Here is an 8,361-nt window from a genome sequence, read left to right on the forward strand (position 1 = left end):
TCAACGATAGTGATGATGAGAGTGAGAAAGAGAAAATTAGTGCTTCGAACCTACGTGTACGCACACCGTGTACATACATGGGGTTCGGTTGTGCAGGCGAACATGTGCACGTGTTTAGGTACGAAATAGCGTATTTTAGTTCGTACACGAAGTGTGGGTTTAATATGAGCACAGAACCAGAGCGCACATTGTTTTCGATGTGCATATGGGAAGACTGGTATTAACTGTCTCGTAAGCCACACCCGTATTCGATTTGGTACTAATAAGGTGCCTGTCATTCGACTTCTCGTTAGGATCGAAACAATACCAATACCAAACGTGCTAAAAAACAAATTTTGGACGCATTGTTAGGAAGGAATCTAATCTCTGGTATGACAAATGGAATCAGTTACATTTCTTGAAATCATCAGCCTAACAGCAAACAATCCAACCTGGTCAGGCTTCCCAACATGCTTTACTTGGTAGCAGCTTTATCGCATTGTTAGTGCCGGGAAATATTCAGCTGGATTATATTATAAATTAACCAAATTTTGGATTTCTCAGCATGCTCTACTCGAAACAAACAGAGAACTTATACTTTTTCCGTGCTGTTTTCGAGATTTCATTTCTGTTATTGATGCAAAACATACATATTTCGAAATTTAATGCAAAATTTGTGACCATTTTTCTGGCTGTATAGTGCAAACATTGAGTAATTTCAATTAGCACAGAAATGTTCGCAATCGTACACTCTTTTCATCCTTTAAATCGGAGTAAGCTTTGGAAGTTTTCCACTTGAGTGTGTTTGCAATTCTTGATTTAAATGAAATTTACCATGACAAACACCAGCAGAATATATTCTTGATCTGTGAAATAAAATAATTTAAGAAATACAATAGAGTTTTTCCAAGTTGAATTCAAAATCGCGATATGTAGAAAAACGACAATCGCCAAGGCAAGTTATGGCTTACGGCGTTTAAGACATGAGATTTCCTATTCCGGCTATCAGACGCGATTGACCTTGAAATGAGTTGTACCGCTTATATTTATTGATTCGAGTAATTTCTATGCATGAAAACGATTTTAAAGCAACTTCAGCAATGCAGGACATTCTTCCATCGTTTGGTGATTTCGTAAAATAGTTAAGTATGGATTATTTGTTTTAAGTGTACGCGGTTCAGTTCGATTTATACATCTTCCTTAACTGGAAACAATCAACATTTAGCGTAACCTATAACAATGAATAAGGAACATTTCTGCCACAAGAAAAACGCGACGATCGAACATTTATTTATTTTTCACGGAGCAACAGAATATCTATTGATTTCAAGGGCTGCAAAATTCGACCATCTGTTAGCGTAGCGGAATAGTTGATAAAGCTGCAAACAGGACAACAATATTTCAAATTTCTGCTCTTGAATTGTTAGGCCAAAACTTCACGGAAGGAATATTCCTTGAAAAATTGTATATTCATAGACGCTTTAGTGATGAAATTTTTCTTCCATAACTGAAGACGGCTTGCCAAATCATCAACTTATGAGAAAATTTGTCTGCATCGCTTAGTGAGGTAAAATATTTGACTCGAGTTTTGTTCACAATCTACTTTAACGTAAGTTTAATCGACCATCGAAATACGTCTTGTATTTACCCAGAACATGCTTTTATTTACTACCTCCTTGCACAAACAAACAAATTTTGCTTCAGCGTCCTGTGGGCATGCTTGATGGTGTCCTACTCGCGCTCAGATTCGCTGAACTCTACTGTGTACTGCAGTGAACCTTTTGACCAAATCAATTCCAGAGAGCCCTTGCAAAGTTTTTAACGTATAAATTATTCACCGTATCATTACATAGGAGATTTCTCAATGTTTAATGCCACATGCCCCCAAATAGACATATTTTATACCAAACAACAAGAAGGCATGTTCCACTAAGTGTTCCATCATCGAATGGTATCGTCGCTCTCTAAGCCTATTTCCAGTCGAGCAATATTTTACCCGCTGATCACCGATGACCTATTGACTTTTGTATTCGTTTATTAAACGAATGCTAGTTAGTATCCGACAGATCACACTCAAGTTGCTATTGCGCGTGGAGACCTTATTTCGCCTTGCCTCTGGTATCTTGGGGGGTCATTCACTTCACTTCACTCATAACTTATGGGTCGCAAGTGCGAGCTCGGCATCTTTGATATTAGCTTTCTCGTTAATGGTACTGGCTGTTGGTTTGGAGATCCCGGACGCAGATGTTCTTCCGTGTCTTTTTAACTTTTGGGTAACAAGTGTCAACTCACGCTCTTTGGTATTAGCTTACTCGTTAATGATGTTGGCTGTTTATTTGGAGATGCCGGACGCAGCTTTTGCTGTTGTTATTATTGCCTGAACCACAGTAACAAATTTGTCAACCATATTTTGGTTAGCTGATGGTATTATTGACTGTGTGTCATATTGGATAGTTTTTGGCGGTTCTTGAGCATGGTTTCCAGTAATGTGCAGTCGGGTCACAGAACAGTCACGTGTTAACTCAATCCCAGCATGTGATGCCATATGACGATTGAATCATGATAGCTTGCTTGATCATATTCGTACAGCGTAGCATCCCGATTAGAAACACATAACAAAAATATTTCAAGACTATATCTCGAGCTGTTACTTGTTATAATTTTCTGTTATTTTAACTACTAACGAGACCAGATTTATAACACAGCTTATTAAGAAAATTGCATTCTGTTATAATCTTGTTATTGTATTCTGATCGAGATATATTAAGCTGTTTTTAATTATTAAAGCACCACAATTCGTTCAACCGTCATGAAATCAGAAGAATGTTACGAAAAACCATGCTTTTTTCGTTTAGCTGTCGAGGTGAATGGGTTAATGTGTCCTGAATATGTGCCTCGGTGGCTTTAGTTGTTGGAAGCAGACTGATTAGTATCTGATGGCTCTCTATTGTTTCATCGCAGACCCCACCTGCATGTTCGTAACCAATCGTGCGAGGCGACTAAAATGTTGCTACTGATTGCTACATTAAACTCCTCGTGACCATATTGAGAGCGCTTGGGAGCGAAAAATAGTGGCAAATATTGATTTATACTTATGTGATTGATTGACCGATATATGATCGACATCTGACCGAAAGAGAGGAAAAAATCACGTAGCTGAATCTAAACATTTATTCCTAAATTGTTGGGCAACTTAATTTTTATTAAGCATCTGAATATCCGTTGTTTATGGCCGTGGCAATTAGAGTTCCTAGTACAGACCCTTTTGGAATAGAACCGGTCCCTTGGTACTGACAACGGGAAAATACCGTTACTCGATTTTCTTTTCAAAAAGAAAAGCGAGAAGCACTTAACAAGTATTCTGATCAAAAAGCATGTTTGATGTGTCACTTGCTTTGGAACAGTATCTCTTTTTATTAGACAGATTTGATTTACTTATGCGGAACATTCGTTGATTCCGAAGTTTTGCACTCTTTTAGATTAAATTACATTTTTGCTGTGCTACTTTCTTCGAAGAAGGAAGATACTAGAAATCCAAGATAAAATTAATCGTCTAGAGCAGAAGTCAGCACAATTCACTGCATTACTTCCTCTTATGTACACCACGTCTTCTTGCAGGCCTTTTCCAATCGCCAGCAAATCACAATCCTCGCCATTAGAAGCGTTTAGTGTGGATGTCAAATCTGGAATAATTATGTACTAAATCGGAGTTCTTTCTTTTAAGGACTCCAGTCGCAATGAAAATGCCGCTTTTCTAGCTACAGCTACAGAAAACCTGCCAAATCGGATATTTCTTAGCGAACTTTGCCACTTGAAAATGTCATCCATCTTTCCCCTTCCGATTGCCATATAAATAACGAGTAGCGTGTTTATGGATGGGTTGGCGCAAGAGGCTCTGGCATTTTTGGGACCTCGCACTTAGGATTGATATAAAGCTATGTGCTATGCTATGTGTAAAGCAAAAAAAACTACAGAAAAATAGCGCTACTATTCTTTCTGTCACAAGATAAAGATATCTGGGTATAATCGGAAGCAAAGTGGAATGCACTTAAGATTGTTAGTTCGAATGCAGAAATTTATATGTGCTTCTGAAAAATTGTATTCAATTAATTGTTTTGGTATTAATGCAGGAAAACATAATAAACATCGATTTTTAGTAACATTTTTACAATTAAAAATCGCATTCCACGGACACGGACATTACACGGACAAATTGATTGAACTCTCAATGACATCAAATAATCTGACCAGATCGGAACTCCAAAGCACCATAGTTCAAGCAGTAAATAGTGTTGTGCAACAGACATATAATCATTTAGTCCAAGATAAGACTGACGGTTTAGAGTACTTAACGGAATTAACTATCTCGTAAGCCAAACCCATATTCGAATTGTTGCTTATTAGGTGTCTGCCATTCGATTTTCTTTAGCACCTCTTTTGAGATCGAAACATAAGTAAATCGACGCTTTTTTCCAAGCCGTTTTTTTAACACGGCTCATTATAGCGGTAGTTTAAAGGAGCCGTGGAAATGTGGTTTCGGACGCCTTGTTAGCAACGAATCGAATATGGGTGCGACTTGCGCTATGAGACAATTTTAACTTCAAGACGTAAAGTGCTCTAAATTGTCGGCATTGTTATGTACCAACAACTCGTTCGCTGAAATGAAAATACCCAACCACGTCTTACTCATACTCTAACTCTAAAAAAATCTAATGTCGTTAAAAAAAATTCTGAGCTTCTGTGTTTGCTTTCCGGGACATCACTGGGGACAAGCTAGTTGCTTTAGGCGTTCACATGTGACGTGTGACTGTTTGGATTATTGCATTTAACTAGTGCTTATTTGGGTACTAGATTAGATAGATCGTCTAACTTTGCTCCAAGTTGGTGTTAGTTACTGACGAGATGAATTCGAAACACAGAAATCAGACTTAATTTGAGTTGCGTCTTGTGCTGTTAATGCACAAATTGGTTAAATCCAATGTTTTCTTTTGGGAATTAATATTGTATAAGAAAATGGGTGCAGAGGGAAATTACTGGCTTATGTTTAAAAAACACACAACATTTTGATCGAATCTCTTAAGTGATTTATAAGGCTCTGTTCGAAAAATGAACATTTTTTTCAGTAAAACTTCTCCTTCGTCGTGTTTTCTGATGAATATCTGCCTTGAATTCTTGCACTGAATTACTGTCTACTTTGTTGGGTATCTTTTCCATCGTTTCTGTAAATCAAACTGAAAGTTCGTGGTACATTTATTCAATTTACACTCGATAATTGTTTAATAATTTTCGATGGAACGGAAATCTGGCCAATTTGGTGTATTAATAATAAATTTAAAAATGAGTTCGATATTGTACATTCTTTAATAATCTGATTGAAATGTTAGTTGTCTAAATTAAGGTAGAAATTCACGGAAGCACTATTCCTTGAAAAGTTGTACATTTATAGTCGCTCCAGTGATGGAACTACTAGTTTTACTTCCATAACTGCAGGTGGCTTGCCAAATCATCAATTTATAAGTAAATTTATCTGCGCCGTTTAGCGAAGTAAGATTTTTGACCGTCCAAAATCCACTTCAATGGATTGAAATACATAACTTGTATTTAGTCAAAACTTGTTCGTATTTATCACTTCCTTGTACGGGCTTCTAGCTATAAAACATCACAATTCCTTCAACTGTCACGGAATCACAAAAAACCATGCTTTTTTCGCTGTGCATCGCTGACTTGACTCGTTGGAATTTGGACTGATTACCTTTTTTGATGTCTCTCTGCTGTTTCATCGCACATACCACCTGCATGTTCATAACCAATCATTTAAAGCGACTAAAATATTGCTTCTGGTAGCAATATTAAGCTCATCGCACAATATTATTGCTAAGATTAAAAATTTTCATATTCTCTTCTCACTGGAATCGCACGTCACATAACTTTTATTGAGCATCTGAACAAGTATTTTATCTTATTTTATGCTCGTGTCAACTAGGATTCCTAGTACCCATCCTTTTTGAAGAGAACAGGGTCTACAGTACTGACACTAGCACTACTACTCGATATTTTTTTTATAAAAAAACGAGAAGAATTTTACAAATATTTTCATCAAAAAAGCCTGTTTAATGTGTCACTTACTTTGGAACAGTATGTCACATTATTTAACAGATTTTTTCTAATGCGACATATCTTTGATTCCGAGGTTTGGTACGCTTTTAGATTAACTTACATTTTAGCGGAGCTACTTGCTGTGTTCTCTGTTTACTTTATTGTATTCTATCTTCCACATCTCGAGCAGAATTCAGCATTCCTTCCTCCTATGTACACCACGTCTTCTTGCTGGCTTCTGCCTTTTCCAATCCCAGCAAATCACAATTCAACCCCCTTTCAACCGATTCTTGCAGATGACAAATCTGGAAAAAAATATTTACTACTTTCTTTTATGGATAAACATTAAAAGACTTAAACTAATTATGTCGGCACACAGAGAAAAATGGGAACTAGTCGAAGATAGACTAATTGGTTTCAGAGAGTTTTATTGCAAAGGCTTCTATACAATATCTTCTACAGCATTTTCACATTAAATTTTCCGAATTTTTATTTGTTTACTAATTGCAGTATTTTGATTTAATGATACCTACTTCCTAGCTGTCCAAACGTCTCCCATACACAGTGGGTGAATAAATGTAACACGTAATACTATTCCCGTTTGCACTAGGCAAGGCCTACTATGCGTCTAATCATAAACAAGATTCTTTGAGCGAATAAACTGTTGCACAGATGAGTAATTATGGATTCAAATCCGGATTAGAAATGGAAATTTATTTATCCAATGAAGGACTATTTTTCACGTATAAATAACATAAAACATGAAAGTTTTAAATAGCAGTTGAATCATTAAAGTTTCGAAAGTTTTTAGCTAAACACCCGCTCACAGATTCCTATTTTAAACCTGGTGTTTTTTCATAGCTCACTGGAAAATTCCACTGAGCCATTCCTCCATGAGTAGACATCATTTTCCTGAAAAAAATCAATTATTAGCAGTAAATAATCAACCAACAAATCTTCCACAATTTTACCTATTTACAATTTTACGACAATCAATCCTATTAGATTAACAATAGATGTTGTTGTTGGTCTACGCCATTTTTCATTTCCATTATTCCATTCCACTAATCACGGATTACTATGATCCGTTCCCATCTCCCTTTCCCACCATCAACATCGATCAAACTAACGGTGAACATAACTAATGCCTAATGACGGAGTGTGGACTATCGACGACACGACACTGCGACAGATGCACATTCCCGCATCAAACATGGAGGTTATTCAAATCGAATCGCAAACCACAGTGACATATGCGACCGCGCGAGAGCAGTGGTAATGCTGATTGTTATTACATACATGTAGCCCGGGTGAAAATATCTAGATTCTAGAATACATAAAAAAAACAACGGTGTGTTAGTTTTCTATTGATTGCGTTTGCGAACTATATTTGTTCGGTCCTGCTCGTTCAGTGAGTTCCTAGATTAGTGTTGCTGTATTTCAACTAGTTTGTTAACGATCGGCAGATTTGTGCTCGTTTTTTTGCTGCTCTTAATTTTTTTTCTTTCCATCTAAAAATAGCGACGGATAAAGCTAACGTTCTTCTTCTACTGCTGCCAGTTTACTGAAAAAAAAAAATCTTCTTTTAGCGAATAACCAAGTCTCTTAACCATCAGTGTTAATAATGATTTCTGATTGTTCAAAATAATAATTATTAATATTTACTTAACGGAAAGGTTTAGTCTCATTTATTTTATGATTTCATTTTTTTATTCTTTCTTTCGTCCACTTCACTCACCCACCTGATATTTTTGAGTTTTCCACCTCCTCACATCAAAAGTTCAATAGAAAACAGTCAGTCAGATTTGCCAGTTGAAATGTCCTAATCTGGAAGAAAAAAAGGTCGAAGAAAAATTACCTCACTCAGACATGCAAAACTAAATTTTACTATTGCTACAGTGTAGACAACCCGATTGGTGAAAAGCAAACTAACCTCAAAATTTTAGTTATATTATTTTAATCTAATCGGTAGCTTTTAGTTTTTCCATACATAACCAAAAACAAATGGGATTGGATTAGGTTTGACCATAGTATTAATAACTTTTAACGAACAAATTGTCCAACTTTTGCCGTTTATTTTTTTTTCCTTCGATGAGTTTTTCTTCTCTCTGTTTTTTGTTTCATTATTATAAGCATTATTATCCATAAGTTATCGCTTCAGTTTATGCCATCTTTAGTTTAGAAACATGCTATCGTCTGCCAATATAGATTAAATATTAATAATTGAACACGACCGTGATCTCTATCGATGTGTAATGATTTTTATAAATGGATCAAAGCAACCGA

The 8,361-nt window shown here is 36.2% G+C and overlaps 1 protein-coding gene and 1 long non-coding RNA gene across 11 annotated transcripts in view; one reads left to right on the forward strand and one right to left on the reverse strand.

The window, feature by feature from the left end:
* The window catches only part of LOC131682029 (protein abrupt), a 240,229-nt gene that overhangs the window by 199,542 nt on the left and 32,326 nt on the right, over nucleotides 1-8,361 (forward strand). The window lies entirely within an intron of this gene.
* The window catches only part of LOC131682030 (uncharacterized), a 42,491-nt gene continuing 41,947 nt past the window's right edge, over nucleotides 7,818-8,361 (reverse strand). Inside the window, exon 3 of the long non-coding RNA XR_009304012.1 lies at nucleotides 7,818-7,902. This is a non-coding gene — a long non-coding RNA (uncharacterized LOC131682030). The remainder of the gene's footprint in view (nucleotides 7,903-8,361) is intronic.

Source organism: Topomyia yanbarensis, chromosome 2 (genome assembly GCF_030247195.1).
Source record: "Topomyia yanbarensis strain Yona2022 chromosome 2, ASM3024719v1, whole genome shotgun sequence".
Taxonomy (NCBI): domain Eukaryota; kingdom Metazoa; phylum Arthropoda; class Insecta; order Diptera; family Culicidae; genus Topomyia; species Topomyia yanbarensis.